At 44.4% G+C, this 19,990-nt stretch overlaps 1 protein-coding gene across 4 annotated transcripts in view; it reads right to left on the bottom strand.

The window, feature by feature from the left end:
- CCDC152 (coiled-coil domain containing 152) overlaps window positions 1-17,541 on the bottom strand; it is a 273,215-nt gene extending 255,674 nt beyond the window's left edge. Inside the window, exons 1-3 of one of the 4 annotated variants that reach the window (XM_063961607.1) lie at window positions 17,204-17,541; window positions 16,208-16,275; window positions 10,178-10,245 (exon numbers count right to left, since the gene is read on the bottom strand). The gene's annotated coding sequence lies outside the window, so the exon portion shown is untranslated. Of the gene's footprint in view, window positions 1-367; window positions 437-10,177; window positions 10,246-11,177; window positions 11,356-16,207; window positions 16,509-17,203 lie in introns of those variants that run through there. The other 3 variants (XM_063961616.1, XM_063961637.1, XM_063961627.1) reach the window with 3 other exon arrangements.
- Window positions 17,542-19,990: the final 2,449 nt, after the last annotated feature.

The raw sequence follows: 19,990 nt of genomic DNA, 5'->3' as shown, positions 1-19,990 counted from the left end.
AGGAGTATTCAGCCAGCCCAGCACTTGGACAATTTTGCGGAGCTCGCGGGCCACTAGAAATGCCCTTTGCCGGCGGGCCCCCTGGGAATCACAGAGCCCTAAGCAGCAGCTTTGGTTGCCTTGTGATAAATCCGCTACTGCAACATACTAATGGCATACATTCTACAATGGCAATCAAATGATGTCCTGGAAGTTCTTACCAGAAGGTACCACAATTGTGTTACACCCTATAGGTTGCTCTGCCTATGCCCTGTGGGTATGTGGGGCATAAACTGTGGGGAGGGGGTCATGTCACTTTCTTCAGCTGACTGCACTGTGTGTACAACATATTACTTTGCTGACTTCACACAAGCTGATGCAGCAATACCTGGGTAATATCAAGGCTTTCACTCCACTAGTTGGCAGATGACCTCTGCTCTTTGACCTTTATCCCCTTTCCTCTTACAGAGAAATATAACAGACTGCTTTCAAAAAAAAAAAAACTTTATTGAAACAACAATAAAACATAAAACACACATGGTGTGTAAATGACTGGCTTCAAGCAGGCAGAACACTGTGCCCATACACACAGGAAGGAATTATGTTGCCCTGTGCACATGTAGCACACTCTGCCTCGCTTCCTTCATCTTCATCTTTCTCTGCCAATATTATGCAGCCTGCCGAACCTCTTCCATCTATTGCTGTAAGGGCAGTGAGTCACCCAGAGATAAAGATCGGTAGCGCAGTGTGAACAAAGGATTTAGGCCCTCATTCCGAGTTGATCGCTCGCTAGCTATTTTTTGCAGAGCAGCGATCAGATGGTCACCGCCTCTAGGGGAGTGTAATTTCGCTTTTGCAGCCGAGCGGGACGAAAAAGTTTTTTGCAGTTTGTGAGTAGGTCTGAACTTACTCAGCCCTTGCGATCACTTCAGCCTGTCCGGTCCCGGAATTGACGTCAGACACCCGCCTTGCAAACGCCTGGACACGCCTGCGTTTTCCCTACCACTCCCAGAAAACCGTCAGTTGACACCCATAAACGCCCTCTTCCTGTCAATCTCCTTGCGATCGGTTGTGTGAATGGATTCTTCGCTAGAAGCATTGCACAGCAACAATGCTATTTGTACCCGTACGACGCACGTGCGTCGTACGGGTTAGAGTTAGATTTGGGTGGGGTGTGTTCAATCTGCAATCTAATTTGCAGTGTAAAAATAAAGCAGCCAGTATTTACCCTGCACAGAAATAAAATAAATAACCCACCCAAATCTAACTCTCTCTGCACATGTTATATCTGCCTCCCCTGCAGTGCACATGGTTTTGCCCAATTGCTATAAAAAATCCTGCTGCGATCAACTTGGAATTACCCCCATTGTGCAAAGCCCATGCAGTCCTAACCGCCTTGAAGTTTACGCTCGCTTGCGCGATTTGCACTCGCTCTTCATTACATTAGACTGCGAGGGGCTGGCATCTCCAGCACAGAAACTAATAATAATGTAGTATGACAGGCAGTGAGTATTTCAGACATACTAGTGAATCTATGTATTTAGGTAAAACCTTTTTTTTTTTTTATTGACTGTTACATTCCTTCCAACATTTTGCAGGTGCTAATATGGGCCCTCATTCCGAGTTGTTCGCTCGGTAATTTTCTTCGCATCGCAGTGATTTTCCGCTAATTGCGCATGCGCAATGTTCGCACTGCGACTGCGCCAAGTAAATTTGCTAAGAAGTTTGGTATTTTACTCACGGCATTACAAGGTTTTTTCTTCGTTCTGTTGGTCGGAGTGTGATTGACAGGAAGTGGGTGTTTCTGGGCGGAAACTGACCGTTTTATGGGAGTGTGTGAAAAAACGCTGCCGTTTCTGGGAAAAACGCGGGAGTGGCTGAAGAAACGGGGGAGTGTCTGGGCGAACGCTGGGTGTGTTTGTGACGTCAAACCAGGAACGACAAGCACTGAACTGATCGCACTGGAAGAGTAAGTCTTGAGCTACTCAGAAACTGCACAGAGAAATGTTTTCGCAATATTGCGAATCTTTCGTTCGCAATTCTGCTAAGCTAAGATTCACTCCCAGTAGGCGGCGGCTTAGCGTGTGCAATGCTGCTAAAAGCAGCTTGCGAGCGAACAACTCGGAATGAGGGCCTTGGTGAATATACTCTACAGACAGCATACAATGGCCCAGATTTATCAAGCCTTGGAGAGTGATAAATTGCACGGTGATAAAATACCAACCAATCAGTTCCTGTCATTTTTCAAACACAGCCTGTAACATGGCAGTTATAAGCTGACTGGCTGGTAATTCATCACCGTGGACTTTATTACTCTCCAAGGCTTGATAGATTTGGACCAGTGTTTTTAAGCACTTAGGCCCTCATTCCGAGTTGTTCGCTCGCTAGCTGCTTTTAGCAGCATTGCACACGCTAGGCCGCCGCCCTCTGGGAGTGTATCTTAGCTTAGCAGAATAGCGAACGAAAGATTAGCAGAACTGCTAATAAATATTTTCAAGCAGTTTCCGAGTAGCTCCAGACCTACTCCTAGATTGCGATCAGCTCTGTCCGTTCAGTTCCTGGTTTGACGTCACAAACACGCCATTCGTTCGGCCAGCCACTCCCCCGTTTCTCCAGACACTCCCGAGTTTTTCCCTGACACGCCTGCATTTTTTAGCACACTCCTGGAAAACGCTCAGTTACCACCCAGAAACGCCCCTTTCCTGTCAATCATTCACCGATCAGCAGTGCGACTGAAAAGCGCAGCAGAATCTACAGCAAATCTACTAAGTTTTTAGTTAAATAACTAAGAGCATGCGCATTTTGCAACAAATCGCAGCATAGCGAAAATTGGCAATGAGCGAACAACTCGGAATGACCCCCTTAATTAGGACTTTTCACTCTTTTACCATTTAATAAAACGGCACCTTATGAGATTTAAGGATAAAAAAAATCACGTTCCTCTGGCAGACTTTTTTTTTTTTTTTTTTAGAAAGCACTGCACAGATTGTTAGATTGTCATGCTTTAAATAAAATAATTAAAAAAAACAGTTGGATGTGTTGGAAAAATCAAGGGGGGTGTATGGTGGAAGGGAGGAGGGGCAAAGATATTTTTTTAAACTATTACTTAGCACTAGTCATTACCAGCTTGGCTTGATTCAATTCAGTGCAAATTGAACAGTGCCAGGAAGGAGCTTCCGGAGCTATTCAATTCAGCGTGATGTTATGCCGGAGTTGAGGATTGCACCCCTCCTGGCAGGGGCATAACTAGAACTTTGTAGACCCCATAGCAAAATCTTGAAAGGGTCCCTCATTGGCACCAAGCGGTAAAAAAACAAAACACATTGGCCCCCACATAAAAAAAACCAAAACAAGAAATTGGAGAAGGATCAGCTCATTAGAATGTTTAGTTACTTAATCATTTATTACACAATCATAAAAACAAAATGGTTGCAGCACATGTACCAGCAACAATTTTTTATGCTGGATACACACTGTGCCAATTGAATATCGAATATGTCGTGGGCACAATAGCGAGTGTGAACCAGCTAATGTCGGTACACGAACCTGTTCACAGACATATCGCGTCGGACTTGCAGCACAGCCGATGGCCAATATATCGGCACATTGTGCTGTGTGTATGGGCGTTCAGCTGACCACCTGTATACTTGCAGAGGGGGCCACCGGTGACTGACATCATAACTGGGAGGGCACATGTAAATTCCCACCCAGCTCTGTCAGAGACAACACATTGCCCGTTGATTGGTAAGTGTGTATGCGCCAACCAATCGTCAGATAGGACGACATTAGTATGCTGGGTTGCCCAATAAACCCAGTATCTTTAAAATTTCTTAAAGCAGATGTATTAAAACAAGTAAGGTATATATGGTACCGTAATTAGGCTCCAGATTTTATTAATTCTAGTTGGACAGGTAAGCTATTAGCTGGTGTCACAGGCTACAATCTGCCAGGTATATCCTCGGGCAGAGAGCACTGTAAGAGCAGTTATGGAGCCGCTGATAAATGTCAGGTGTGGGTTCCCGGAGCCTCTCAGAGTCTGCTGGCAATAGCACCTCCTCCAGATGTGGTACAGGCTAGCTCACTTGTAGTGAAATTGAATGCAATAGCCACGATTGTCCGAGATCCAGATCGCAGGGGAACTCAGTGGGCAGCAGCGGGCTGTGAGGCAGTCTGAAAAAAACAGTGGATGGGTGACCCCCTTACATCCGGTAACAGGAAAGTAGGTTTTACATCTGTCTACAGACCTACCTTTCCCGGTGGCCAGCACCTACGGTCCCGGCACTTCCAGGTACTGCTCACTGTGAATGCGCTGTATCCTTACACTAGAGGCCGATTCAGTCAGCCTCTAGTGTTCGGTCCCCAGCGTATGTGTGGTACATGGTAGCTAGAGACCACTGTCTTTAGTGTTAGACCCTGTGTCAAGTGTATCCTTGTTCCTGGCAGCTCAATCCATGCATGGGGAGCAGCGGGCCCTGGAAGCGGGCCCATAACAGCTGCATCCCCTGCACCCACGGTAGTTATGCCACTTCCTCCTGGGATGCAAGCAGAAATCTGATAAAACTACTGGTGCAATGCTGTTTTCTGCCCTTAGCGTGCCAGAAACATTGTGCCCTACAATTAAGTCAGAGAATACCGGTTCTCTCGACTAACCACCATGTTTAAGGCGCCAGCATTCTCCGACATAACAGCATGCTGAATTGAATAACTCTGGGAGCTCCTTCCCTGTACTGTTCAATTAATTCTGAAGTGAATCAAGCCCTTAGAGGGGAGACTATAGTGGCTTTAACCTGGTGCAGGAGGATCAGGAGAGCGCCATCAAGGTTAGTGTATACATGATAAAGGTCAGAAATAATATCCCCAAGGTGTGTATAGTTTCAGCTCTTGTGCAGTGCCTAAGACACAGCCAAACTTTATCACAACAACAATGGGCTCAATTTAGTTCAGCACGAATTGAACAGCACCAGGAAGGAGCTCCCGGAGCAATTCAATTCAACGTGATGTTATGCCGTAGTTGAGGATTTCTTCTTGCAATGCTGTTTTCTGCCCTTAGTGCATCACATCCAGCACTTAAGTTAGTGAATGCTGGTTCTCGCAATTAAACACCATGTTTAAGGCGCAAAAAACGGCATTCTCCAACATAACAGATCACTGAATTGAATAGCTCAAGGAGTTCCTTCCCGGTGCTGTTCAATTCGCGCTGAATTGAATTGAGCCCTTTGCGAAGGGACAGTGCAACAACTTGGAACTATATTGATGTCCTACTTTCATCCTGATTTAGAAACTTGCATGTGTGAGGGCCCTTCCCACATAGAGCTCAGGGAAATAAAGAGACTGAGCTAGACTTGTGGCTAGATTTTGCGTCATGCCGAGACATTCCCATAATATGTCCTTAAGACAGTACATATCTGTGTGACTGACTGTCTACCTCCTAGTCACTGGCCAGAAAAGCCCAATACATTTCCAAAACATTTCTGAGACCCCGCACTTCAATCAAACTGCGACTCTGTACGCACAAAGCATGGGACGCATGTGCGAGTATTTAGTTTCTTATACCACTTTCAGATCGCAAATTCCGGGTCGCACCCGGGATTTAGAAATGGGTCCTTCGCGGGTGAGACCCGGCATTGGACCCTGAGAACTGGCTTCCCGACCCAGCAATATGCCAGGTTGGGTTGCCATCAGGAGCAGGGACCACGGTGGCATCGGGGGCAGGTGCGGAGGCAACACTGGGAGTTGAGATCACCTCCGCTCCACCTCTCACTATGCTGTGAACGGGTACCGAGTCGCAACGACCCGGGTAACCCGTTTACACTGCATCTGACCCAATAATAACCCGGGAATAACCCTTCTTGACTTACCGGGTCAGGCGACCCGGGAATTTTGGAGTGACCCCTTCAGACCGCACAGCAACCCGGCAAAATACTGGGTCGATACCGGGTTATTTGTATGGTCTGAAAGGGGTATGAGATGCAAAATCCGTTGAACATCGAACATTTGCATGAATATCACCATTGTGTCTGCCTCAGAATCAAGGGGCAGATGTATTAAGCCTGGAGATGGCATAAGAAAGTGATAAACCAGTGATAAGTGCAAGGTGATAAACGCACCGGCCAATCAGCTTCTAACTGTTAATTTACATATTGGAACTGATTGGCTGGTGCGTTTATCACCTTGCACTTATCAATGGTTTATCACTTCCTTATGCCTTATCCAGGTTAATATGCTTATGCCTTCTCCAGGTTAATATGGCCATACAAGCAGATGTATTAACCTGGAGAAGGCATAAGGAAGTGATAAACCAGTGATAAGTGCAAGGTGATAAACACACCAGCCAATCAGCTCCAATATATAAATTAACAGTTCGGAGCTGATTGGCTGGTGCCTTTATCACCTTCCACTTATCACTGGTTTATCATTTCCTTATGCCTTCTCCAGGTTAATACATCTGCCCCAATGAGTTCACCCCTAAGCATTATTATCAAAATAAAGATGTCACTGTTTTCCACTTCTACATTGAACTTAAACTTATTTAGCATTGACTCAGAAAACGTAAACTCGTCAAGGCAAATCAGTGCAGCTGCACTCTACGTGGCCTTTGCATACATATCTAGAACCATTAAAAAATCATAGAATTGTAAAATATAAACCGTTATTTGTTTCCTGTTAAGGAGACGACATGCTGACCTCAAAACAGTTTACACCCTTGAGAATCCAATGTTCTTATTAAGGGTGGAAAAACATCTTGCAATCATGATGAAACAGATAATGAAAATACTTTTCTCAATGTGTGATGTTTGTAACCGTATTACCTATTTGTATAATTGCATTATGATTCCCACTGAAGGCTAATACCTGTGATAATGTGAGAGTCAGCGGCTGAGACACATCTTTCTCATATGGTAAATAACCGCGAGTCGCTCTAAGCATGCCTCCTGCATCCTAACTCTCGTAAACAAGACTCAGAAAATGAGACTGAATGTCTCTTACAAGTGTCTGTCTTTGTAATTAGATTCAGTATAGAATCAGCTGATTGTGTTCTACTTTCATCTATTTCCTGGAGCATCAAGCAAACAAAAAGAGCAGTTAGAGCAATGCCAAAGGCCAAGCTCTGTAATGGGGACAATTGTAGCCTGCAACACTTTATTGTATATTTAATTAGTTGTTTTACACTGGGAACATCTGATAAGAAAACACAGGGCTGAAATACGGAGCTATAATACCAATACACATCGTGCGCAGAACATTTTATTAGGGGGTGCACCATCGCAGGGGTGTGTTTAGCACCGCCTATTGGGCGTGTCTAGCACCGCCTATTGGCACTCAAAGCAATACAAACATATGCCCCCATAGTGCCAGATACACATATGCCCCCAGCGGTGCCCCTTACTCAATACCCCCAGTGGTGCCATATACACATATGCCCCCAGCGGTACCAGATACACATGCCCCCAGTGGTGCCAGATACTCAAATGCCCCCAGCAGTGCCAGATACACAAAAGCCCCTCACAGTGCCAGATACACATGCCCCTAGCGGTGCCACACAAATGCCCCCAGCGGTGCCAGATGCACATATGCCCCCAGCGGTGCCAGATACACAAATGCCCCCAGCGGTGCCAGATACACAAATGCCCCCAGCGGTGCCAGATACACAAATGCCCCCAGCGGTGCCAGATACATAAATGCCCCCAGCGGTGCTAGATACATAAATGCCCCCAGCGGTGTCAGATACATATGCCTCCAGCGGTGCCAGATACATATGTCCCTAGAGGTGCCAGATACATATGCCCCCAGCTGTGCCCAATACACAAATGCCCCCAGCGGTGCCAGATACATATGCCCCCAGCGGTGCCAGATACACATGCCCCTAGCAGTGCCAGATACATATGCCCCCAGTGGTGCCAGATATACTTATGCCCCCAGCGATGCCAGATACATAAATGCCCCCAGCGGTGCCAGATACATAAATGCCCCCAGCGGTGCCAGATACATATGCCCCCACCGGTGCCAGATACATATGTCCCTAGAGGTGCCAGATACATATGCCCCTAGAGGTGCCAGATACATATGCCCCCAGTGGTGCCAGATACATATGCCCCCAGCGGTGCCAGATACACATGCCCCTAGCAGTGCCAGATACATCCATTTGTGCTCACCCTCCTGCTGCCAGTGCCGCCGATTCCCGTCTCTGATGCTGAGGGGAGGCAAGTGCACTGCGCATCTCTCCTGCGCCTCACTTCACAGAGTCCCTGTCTCCAGCGGCCATTTGAAATATAGCGCCGTCTTGTGAGCCAATCAAACCTCACGGGCCGGCAGCCAATCAAGAGCCGGTCCGTGAGCTCTGATTGGCTGACAGCCAGATACATCACAAAAGCCCCCAATGGTGCCAGATACACAAATGCCCCCAGCGGTGCCAGATACACATATGCCCCCAGTGGTGCCAGATACCCTCAGCGGTGCCAGATACACAAATGCCCCCAGTGGTGCCAGATACACATATGCCCCCAGCGGTGCCAGATACACATATGCCCCCAGCGGTTCCAGATACACATGCCCCTAGCGGTGCCAGATACACATGCCCCCAGTGGTGCCAGATACACATGCCCCCAGCAATGCCAGATACACAAATGCCCCCAGCAGTGCCAGATACACAAATGCCCTCAGCAGTGCCAGATACACAAATGCCTCCAGCGGTGCCAGATACACAAATGCCCCCAGCGGTGCCAGATACATAAATGCCCCCAGCGGTGCCAGATACATAAATGCCCCCAGCGGTGCCAGATACATATGCCCCCACCGGTGCCAGATACATATGTCCCTAGAGGTGCCAGATACATATGCCCCCAGCGGTGCCAGATACATATGCCCCCAGCGGTGCCAGATACACATGCCCCTAGCAGTGCCAGATACATATGCCTCCAGTGGTACCAGATATACTTATGCCCCCAGCGATGACAGATACACATATGCCTCCATCTGTGCTCACCCTCCTGCTGCCAGTGCCGCCGATTCCCGTCTCTAATGCTGAGGGGAGGCGAGTGCACTGCGCATCTCTCCTGCGCCTCACTTCACAGAGTCCCTGTCTCCAGCGGCCATTTGAAATATAGCGCCGTCTTGTGAGCCAATCAAAGCTCACGGGCCGGCAGCCAATCAAGAGCCGGTCCGCGAGCTCTGATTGGCTGACAGCCAGATACATCACAAAAGCCCCCAATGGTGCCAGATACACATATGCCCCCATCTGTGCTCACCCTCCTGCTGCCAGTGCCGCCGATTCCCATCTCTGACGCTGAGGGGAGGGGAGGCGAGCGCCCTGCGCATCTCTCCTGCGCCTCACTTCACTGAGTCCCTGTCTCCGGCGGCCATATGAAATATAGCGCCGTGTTGTGAGCCCAGATGGGAAACAGTGAGGGGCAGGAGAGACACATGCAGCACTCTCCTCCCTTCAGCATCAAGAGACGGAAATTGGCGGCAGCAGCAGGCGTTTGTACGGGAAGGGAAGGGGGGTGCCAGATATTAGGGGGTGCCTGTGCCAGGCACCCCCCGTGCGCACGCCTATGCCAATACATTTCCTTATTCAGCGTAAACAAAATTGCAAAATGCATCCTCAAAAATGTCATCCGCATCCGCGAGTCTATAGCAGCGGGTCCCTCCCTTCATGTAACCAGGTACAAAGTACTGTGCCTGGAGTTTGACCATAAATAATCTGAGTTGGTCCTGGACCACCAACCCAGGGCATCCCCACAGTTTGGTAGCCACTGCTGTACACAATGAACTCTACTGGTAGCTATTCTTATCTACATCAACTGCATTTTTTTTTTTTTTATATTGCCTAAATGTGGACATCTGATAAAAGAATTTATTTGTACGCAGGAAAAAATAACACGTGTAACAATGGGAAATGACTGTGCATTGTAACTGTAAAACAATCTTTTAAAACTTCAAAACAGCAATATTATAATGACAAAATTAGTGCAGAAAAAATGTAACCACCCCTTTATCCGTGTTAGTATCCGCTAACACCAGATGGTTAGTATTATTAGTATGATGTGCCTCCACCTGAGCTATTATATTTTTGGGCTCGCTCAGGTAAGCCCAAACCTCCCTAGCCTTTATTATCCTTTCAGAACGAGACTATTGTGAGCAGGGAGTTATATTGTGTTGGTTAAGGCAGTATAATAAGTTATAATTATAAAGTAAATACCTTCCTCTTCTTTTCCAGGTCAGTCACGTCCTGCTGAACCCTTCGACGGTAAGTATAATTGTATGTTTCTGTCATATAGGTTCAACACAATAAGGGCTTTATTAATACTTACATCCATATAATTTATATAAGGTATAATGAGATAGACATACAGTTTTCGCTATTCCATATACAAAAACATCTGCATGCAATACAAAAAAAGTAAATTATCAATAGACCAAAAAATTTAACTCTTGTGTAATAGAGGCTAATACCTGAATACCCGGGTATTCTAAGAATAAGTTACCAGTAACTCAAGCAACTCTTCTAACTGCAGTATATACGTTGGGGCCCTTAGTTATGTCACTACTAAAGAGAGTCAAATTAATTCCAGATGTGTCCGAGAATATAGTATATATATATATATATATATATATATATCTTGTAGATTCAATGTTCACTGTATTCCCTTAGGATTTAAATCAGCATAAGCAATTCCTTTTATTCCTAAATCAGGAAACATGTAGTTATATGGTAACTGTTACTATTTGTTACCATTACTCTGAGTCAATAGGTCGTATCCTGTATCCACTCTTGCTCTTTCTATAAATATATTTTCTCTTGCTCCATTTCAATATAATAACTACAGCTGGGGTTATATTAGTTGTTGGATCAGATGCAGTAGAGAAATGTCAGACGGCTGCTATACAGTTCAACTGCTGACAACTTACTCCCCCAGCCTCTTACTGAGCAGAAATACTTAGTGGCCAAAAGTACCTGTAGTATCTATTGTAAAAGATACTGCTTTACTATCTTTCAACTGGGCTGTGCAGTTATCATCCTACTGCTGTCACTCCTAGGCGCGTGCTGTGTAAATGATGCTTGACGCACAGATACCCTCCGGCTGTCGCGAGCGCTTTGGGTAGTGTTTGTAGTGTTATACACTATCCACGCTCTCTGACTATACTGATGTTAGTCTGTATTTTGATTACATGGTCGTCTGTGCGTATATAGTACTCACAAGTACAGCGGAGGCAGCGGTAAGATATCTCCCTTCTCAGGAGGCTGCTACGTCCCAGCTCCCCTCTCCAGAGGACCTCGGCCGCTCATCCGTCACACGGAGACCTTGGCTGCCCAACGGTATAGCTCCTCCCTGGAGTCTCGTCTCGCTGTCTCGCTCCTCCCCGCGTCTCTTCCCTTAATACTGGTGGCTTACACTGATATGTCTATGCCGCCGCTGACAGCGCTGCTTTGCGACTCCGCCTCCACTCCTTTGCTCCCGGGTTAATTCCGGTCAGACACAGTGACGTCCGTCCTCTCCTCAATCACGCTCTCCTCAGGCATCCGACCACAGCTCCAACCAAACAGCCTCTTCCCTCGCTCAGCCCAGGTAGTTTTATTTCTAACCTCCTCCTGGACTGCTCGTGCTCCTCCCGTGAGCCCAGGTATGGCAGTTAGGTCCCTCGTGAGCATATTTCTAGATCCTTCTATACTAGTGTCCATATATTCTGATATAATACATACATATATTCACAGGCATTTCAAATAGTGCCTATATATATTTACAATATTATTACTATTGATCTTTATGCATATACATATATTCAGTCCAGTCCATATATGTGGGTTACACTCTCCCCCTGGTGATTAACATTCAGCTATGCAATAAAATCACCATCTACAAATAAATGCTTCATCCCCTTCCTTTATACACTATATATAAGTATCTCCAAAATACGGCCAACTATATATTAGATTAGAGTTTAAAGAGTATACCTCCCTTGGAACTACCCTTGGTACCCCTAATTCATCATATGTAAGTATAGAAGGTGGTTGGCAGATCCGTCTTGGCCTCTCTTTTATTTCAAATAGCTCATTTCCTCCCTCATTCATTACAGGAGGAATATTTCCTATACCACCTACTCCATTCATTACCGAAGAAATACTCTCTGAGCCCTCGGAATCTTCTCCTAAATTAGTGGTATCATTAATGTTATCTACAATATACTGAGAATCCTTATCACTTACGATCTCACGCTCATTCCCATTTGTATTAGATATTATATATCCTATACAGGGGTCGTGCTCTTGATCTTTTTGAAATTGGTTAGGACGGACTTTAGATAATCCTTCAAGTTCAATGTTACTAATCCAGCAGTAAGATAAAGGTATAGCTCCCAGGCTGCTCAGTAATTCCAGCGCGTCCATACCATTCACTGTACTGTTTACATTGTGACACATCCCTTTTATTTATCCGGCCGGCACTTCTATCCATTCTTCTTCAATATCAGTTGGTTGATTAGGTATCCTTGACAAGGAGTCAGCATCAGTGTTGGTACTACCTGGTCGATATTTGATCTTGAAATCATACAATGTTAGAGCAGACAGCCAACGGTGCCCAGTGGCATCTAACCTTGCGGTAGTCTGAATATAAGTAAGGGGGTTGTTATCTGTATGGACTTCACAATAGGAGCCATACAAATAATCATGAAACTTCTCAACTATGCACCATTTCAGTGCCAAAAACTCCAACTTATGAGTTGGATATCTTTTTTCACTTTTTGATAACCCCCTACTTACAAAGGCTATTGGTCTCAATTTGTTTTGATGCAGTTGATATAGTACCCCCCCTATACCTTCTTGAGAAGCATCTGTATGTAGCGTATATGGTAGTTTAGGGTTAGCATATGCTAAAACAGGAGCATTTGTCAAACATTCTTTTAATTCTTCAAAAGCTCTTTCGCATTGAGTACTCCATCTTTCTCCGAATGGCTCGCTTAGTCTAAAGTAACCATCAGAGGCTAATTCCGGCTTCTTTTGTGACGGGTTTTTCTTTTTCCAAATTGGTGGATATCCTTTCGTAAGGTCAGTCAATGGCTTAGCAATTCTTGAATACCCCGGGACAAACTTCCGGTAATACCCGCAAAACCCTAAGAATGATCGCAGATCTTTCAATTTAGCGGGACGGGGCCATTTATTTACTACTTCTACTTTAGCTGGATCAGTGGCGACTCCCTCACGGCTGACAATGTGTCCCAGATATTTTACGGAGGACTGACACAAGTGACATTTGTCCAAAGACAATTTTAAACCCCCCTCAATCAGCCGGTCTATCACTTTAAGCAAGCGGACATTGTGTTCTTCCAAGGTACTGCCAAAGACTATTATATCATCTAAGTATACTATTACCTCTCGGTAATTCATATCTCCGACTACCTTGTCCATAGTTCGTTGAAAGGTTGCTGGAGCTCCTCTAATTCCCTGCGGCATCATTAAGAATTCATAAAACCCTAAAGGACAGATGAACGCTGTTTTATCCCTATCGCTAGGGCACATGGGAATTTGGTAGAAACCACTTCTCAAATCCAGAACCGAAAACCAGATACTGCCTTGAAGGCAGTCTAAAGCCTCATCAATCTTGGGAACAGTGTATTGGTCAGGTATCGTCCGTTGATTCAAAGTTCTGTAATCCACACACATACGAATTTTCCCGTTTTTTTTCTAGTGATAACAATAGGCGAGGCATATGGACTTCTGGATTCGATAATGACTTGATTTTCTAATAACCCTTTTAAATGTGTCCTCACGTCATCAAAGTCGGCTGGAGCGATTCTTCGTGACCGCTCACGGAAAGGGTTATCATTGGTTAATTTGATGTAGTGCTCAACTCCCTTAGCTTTCCCTAAATCCCATTCTTCTGCTGAGAAAGCTTGGTCTCTCTTCAATAATGCCGGTATTAAAGCATCCTTTTCAGGCCCAGAGATATCGCTTCCCTCAAAACACAAGTCATATCTCTTTCCACCAACAGATGAAACGTTTATTAGCATTTTTAACATTCTCTTCAGCACTTTCAGCACTCTCTGATTTTATACATGCCGTTGTTTTTTCATGAGTCTGAGTTTGAATAACAAATGTATTACTACAACCCTTATTATCTTCCTCCCTACACCAGTCGGTCAAGGCTTGGTATAATTTGGTTTTCGTTCCTACAATAATAGGGAGATTTTCTCTGTCTTCAGGAATTTCAGGACATATTAATGCAACAAATGGGATCTGATTAATCTCATTAGTCCCATCTTTCTCAAATTCCAGGGTGACATTGACATAGCCCAAATAAGGGTACTTCTCTACACTGAGTCCCCATATTACCAGTCCAGATAATGACTGTATCCTCACATCAGGTATATTTGTTCGATACCATGACTCAAAAATGATAGACACTTGTGAACCACTGTCTAAAAGAACTTTACATTTTTTTCCATTTATTTTAGCTACTCTCATGGGAACGGGTCCCAAAAGACCCTCTGGGATGTCTCTGTTCCACCATGAGCTCCCCATAGCACATCTACCAATTTCTAGGGGGTCAGTGAGGGGATGACCACTGACCTCCCCCTCTCGTTTCCCTGATCAGTTCCTTCTGGGTTATTATCATCCCTGATATTATCATCATTATTACTACTCCTATTCTGATAGCATTCAATCGCCCTGTGGCCATATCGTCCACACTTGAAACATCCTCTGGTGTTCCTATATCCTCGTCCTATGCCTCGTTGGGAGACATTAACACTTTGAGTAGTAAAGAATCGATCAATTTTTTTATTTTGTTCTTCCATTAGTTTTAACATCTTTTCCTCAAATAAGTTAGGTTTAGATTCTATAGTAGGAACCACCACTTTTACTTTTTTTACGGTTCGTTCTCTCATTTCGATCAGAGTCTCTTCCTGCTTTATCTCTTTCATTAGATCATTAAAACTAGGAGGAATTAGACGAGTCTCAGAACACCTTAATTTCTGCGCCACAGGGTCTGCAGTCAATGCACCTCTCAATAGCTGTTTCATTCTGCTAGCATCCACCTCTGTTTTCTGTATTCCTCCTTTATCTACTATTTTATACAACAATCTGTCTAATCTGTATAAAAAATTGCTTAATTTTTCTCCTGAATCCTGGAAAGTGTGATGCATCCTTGATACTAAATCCCCTACATCCTCAAGAGTTCCGTAAGCATAGTCGAGAGCTTCAAAATATGTTTCCAGGGTTGCATTCGGGTTACTCCGCCGGGCAGCTTGTATTACACCCATCGCAGGTCCCCGTAAACTCTCAACCACTCGTTGCTTTTTTATGTGGTCCGGACACTGTCACTCCTCCGTTTGTTGTTTAGCCGCCTCCTTCCATGAATCATATGTTTCCTCACCCTGAGGTATTGGCTGGATTCCAGAGAAAATGCGTAATCTCCTATAGCTCCCTTCGTAATGCCACCTCTCAAGCTGAGTAACGACACGATCCATTATGGACTCGAACTGGCCCCCTAGTCGGTCTTCACTATTCTTGAAGGTGGAACCACTCCCTTCTTTCTCTCCATCTTTGGATTTTTTTGAATTACCCACTTTATCCGTTGATGACATCTCGGGGTTGTTAGCACTGGGAGCATCCTCAGTTTCTCTGCCACTCAGACGTTGACTTGGCCAAAGAATATCCCATTTCCTTCCCGAGTCTTCATCTGCTATTATTCTACTGGGAATTAAACTAGCATCTAGGTCTTTTCCCGTTTCTATAAGTATAGCACATACTTCCCCCAGCTCTCCTCTCCACTTATCCACTATGCAAGGTTCATACACTCCATACAGTGTCCTGACCTTGGATGTTATTTCACTGTTAGAAAATTCCAAAAAACTTCCTTTTATACCGAAACACCTTTGGGGATTTTTCCCTTTCTGTTGACACCACAGATACATGTCCTCTCGTGTAACGCAATCCATATCTCTATCCACGTTATTTATACACTAGTCTTTCCAAACTAGGCGCTAACCTGGGATCTCAGCAGTGCCTCCAGTTGTAACCACCCCTTTATCCGTGTTAGTATCCGCTAACACCAGATGGTTAGTATTATTAGTATAATGTGCCTCCACCTGAGCTATTATATTTATGGGCTCGCTCAGGTAAGCCCAAACCTCCCTAGCCTTTATTATCCTTTCAGAACGAGACTATTGTGAGCAGGGAGTTATATTGTGTTGGTTAAGGCAGTATAATAAGTTATAATTATAAAGTAAATACCTTCCTCTTCTTTTCCAGGTCAGTCACGTCCTGCTGAACCCTTCGACGGTAAGTATAATTGTATGTTTCTGTCATATAGGTTCAACACAATAAGGGCTTTATTAATACTTACATCCATATAATTTATATAAGGTATAATGAGATAGACATACAGTTTTCGCTATTCCATATACAAAAACATCTGCATGCAATACAAAAAAAGTAAATTATCAATAGACCAAAAAATGTAACTCTTGTGTAATAGAGGCTAATACCTGAATACCCGGGTATTCTAAGAATAAGTTACCAGTAACTCAAGCAACTCTTCTAACTGCAGTATATACGTTGGGGCCCTTAGTTATGTCACTACTAAAGAAAGTCAAATTAATTCCAGATGTGTCCGAGAATATAGTATATATATATATATATATATATATCTTGTAGATTCAATGTTCACTGTATTCCCTTAGGATTTAAATCAGCATAAGCAATTCCTTTTATTCCTAAATCAGGAAACATGTAGTTATATGGTAACTGTTACTATTTGTTACCATTACTCTGAGTCAATAGGTCGTATCCTGTATCCACTCTTGCTCTTTCTATAAATATATTTTCTCTTGCTCCATTTCAATATAATAACTACAGCTGGGGTTATATTAGTTGTTGGATCAGATGCAGTAGAGAAATGTCAGACGGCTGCTATACAGTTCAACTGCTGACAACTTACTCCCCCAGCCTCTTACTGAGCAGAAATACTTAGTGGCCAAAAGTACCTATAGTATCTATTGTAAAAGATACTGCTTTACTATCTTTCAACTGGGCTGTGCAGTTATCATCCTACTGCTGTCACTCCTAGGCGCGTGCTGTGTAAATGATGCTTGACGCACAGATACCCTCCGGCTGTCGCGAGCGCTTTGGGTAGTGTTTGTAGTGTTATACACTATCCACGCTCTCTGACTATACTGATGTTAGTCTGTATTTTGATTACATGGTCGTCTGTGCGTATATAGTACTCACAAGTACAGCGGAGGCAGCGGTATGATATCTCCCTTCTCAGGAGGCTGCTACATCCCAGCTCCCCTCTCCAGAGGACCTCGGCCGCTCATCCGTCACACGGAGACCTTGGCTGCCCAACGGTATAGCTCCTCCCTGGAGTCTCGTCTCGCTGTCTCGCTCCTCCCCGCGTCTCTTCCCTTAATACTGGTGGCTTACACTGATATGTCTATGCCGCCGCTGACAGCGCTGCTTTGCGGCTCCGCCTCCACTCCTTTGCTCCCGGGTTAATTCCGGTCAGACACAGTGACGTCCGTCCTCTCCTCAATCACGCTCTCCTCAGGCATCCGACCACAGCTCCAACCAAACAGCCTCTGCCCTCGCTCAGCCCCGGCAGTTTTATTTCTAACCTCCTCCTGGACTGCTCGTGCTCCTCCCGTGAGCCCAGGTATGGCAGTTAGGTCCCTCGTGAGCATATTTCTAGATCCTTCTATACTAGTGTCCATATATTCTGATATAATACATACATATATTCACAGGCATTTCAAATAGTGCCTATATATATTTACAATATTATTACTATTGATCTTTATGCATATACATATATTCAGTCCAGTCCATATATGTGGGTTACACTCTCCCCCTGGTGATTAACATTCAGCTATGCAATAAAATCACCATCTACAAATAAATGCTTCATCCCCTTCCTTTATACACTATATATAAGTATCTCCAAAATACGGCCAACTATATATTAGATTAGAGTTTAAAGAGTATACCTCCCTTGGAACTACCCTTGGTACCAGTAATTCATCATATGTAAGTATAGAAGGTGGTTGGCAGATCCGTCTTGGCCTCTCTTTTATTTCAAATAGCTCATTTCCTCCCTCATTCATTACAGGAGGAATATTTCCTATACCACCTACTCCATTCATTACCGAAGAAATACTCTCTGAGCCCTCGGAATCTTCTCCTAAATTAGTGGTATCATTAATGTTATCTACAATATACTGAGAATCCTTATCACTTACGATCTCACGCTCATTCCCATTTGTATTAGATATTATATATCCTATACAGGGGTCGTGCTCTTGATCTTTTTGAAATTGGTTAGGACGGACTTTGGATAATCCTTCAAGTTCAATGTTACTAATCCAGCAGTAAGATAAAGGTATAGCCTGTCCAGTAGCTCCCAGGCTGCTGAGTAATTCCAGCGCGTCCATACCATTCACTGTACTGTTTACATTGTGACACATCCCTTTTATTTATCCGGCCGGCACTTCTATCCATTCTTCTTCAATATCAGTTGGTTGATTAGGTATCCTTGACAAGGAGTCAGCATCAGTGTTGGTACTACCTGGTCGATATTTGATCTTGAAATCATACAATGTTAGAGCAGACAGCCAACGGTGCCCAGTGGCATCTAACCTTGCGGTAGTCTGAATATAAGTAAGGGGGTTGTTATCTGTATGGACTTCACAATAGGAGCCATACAAATAATCATGAAACTTCTCAACTATGCACCATTTCAGTGCCAAAAACTCCAACTTATGAGTTGGATATCTTTTTTCACTTTTTGATAACCCCCTACTTACAAAGGCTATTGGTCTCAATTTGTTTTGATGCAGTTGATATAGTACCCCCCCTATACCTTCTTGAGAAGCATCTGTATGTAGCGTATATGGTAGTTTAGGGTTAGCATATGCTAAAACAGGAGCATTTGTCAAACATTCTTTTAATTCTTCAAAAGCTCTTTCGCATTGAGTACTCCATCTTTCTCCGAATGGCTCGCTTAGTCTAAAGTAACCATCAGAGGCTAATTCCGGCTTCTTTTGTGACGGGTTTTTCTTTTTCCAAATTGGTGGATATCCTTTCGTAAGGTCAGTCAATGGCTTAGCAATTCTTGAATACCCCGGGACAAACTTCCGGTAATACCCGCAAAACCCTAAGAATGATCGCAGATCTTTCAATTTAGCGGGACGGGCCATTTATTTACTACTTCTACTTTAGCTGGATCAGTGGCGACTCCCTCACGACTGACAATGTGTCCCAGATATTTTACGGAGGACTGACACAAGTGACATTTGTCCAAAGACAATTTTAAACCCCCCTCAATCAGCCGGTCTATCACTTTAAGCAAGCGGACATTGTGTTCTTCCAAGGTACTGCCAAAGACTATTATATCATCTAAGTATACTATTACCTCTCGGTAATTCATATCTCCGACTACCTTGTCCATAGTTCGTTGAAAGGTTGCTGGAGCTCCTCTAATTCCCTGCGGCATCATTAAGAATTCATAAAACCCTAAAGGACAGATGAACGCTGTTTTATCCCTATCGCTAGGGCACATGGGAATTTGGTAGAAACCACTTCTCAAATCCAGAACCGAAAACCAGATACTGCCTTGAAGGCAGTCTAAAGCCTCATCAATCTTGGGAACAGTGTATTGGTCAGGTATCGTCCGTTGATTCAAAGTTCTGTAATCCACACACATACGAATTTTCCCGTTTTTTTTCTAGTGATAACAATAGGCGAGGCATATGGACTTCTGGATTCGATAATGACTTGATTTTCTAATAACCCTTTTAAATGTGTCCTCACGTCATCAAAGTCGGCTGGAGCGATTCTTCGTGACCGCTCACGGAAAGGGTTATCATTGGTTAATTTGATGTAGTGCTCAACTCCCTTAGCTTTCCCTAAATCCCATTCTTCTGCTGAGAAAGCTTGGTCTCTCTTCAATAATGCCGGTATTAAAGCATCCTTTTCAGGCCCAGAGATATCGCTTCCCTCAAAACACAAGTCATATCTCTT

Source organism: Pseudophryne corroboree, chromosome 1, assembly GCF_028390025.1.
Source record: "Pseudophryne corroboree isolate aPseCor3 chromosome 1, aPseCor3.hap2, whole genome shotgun sequence".
Taxonomy (NCBI): Eukaryota; Metazoa; Chordata; class Amphibia; order Anura; family Myobatrachidae; genus Pseudophryne; species Pseudophryne corroboree.
Note: the sequence above shows the minus strand (reverse complement) of the source record. Positions and strands in the feature narration are given on the sequence as shown.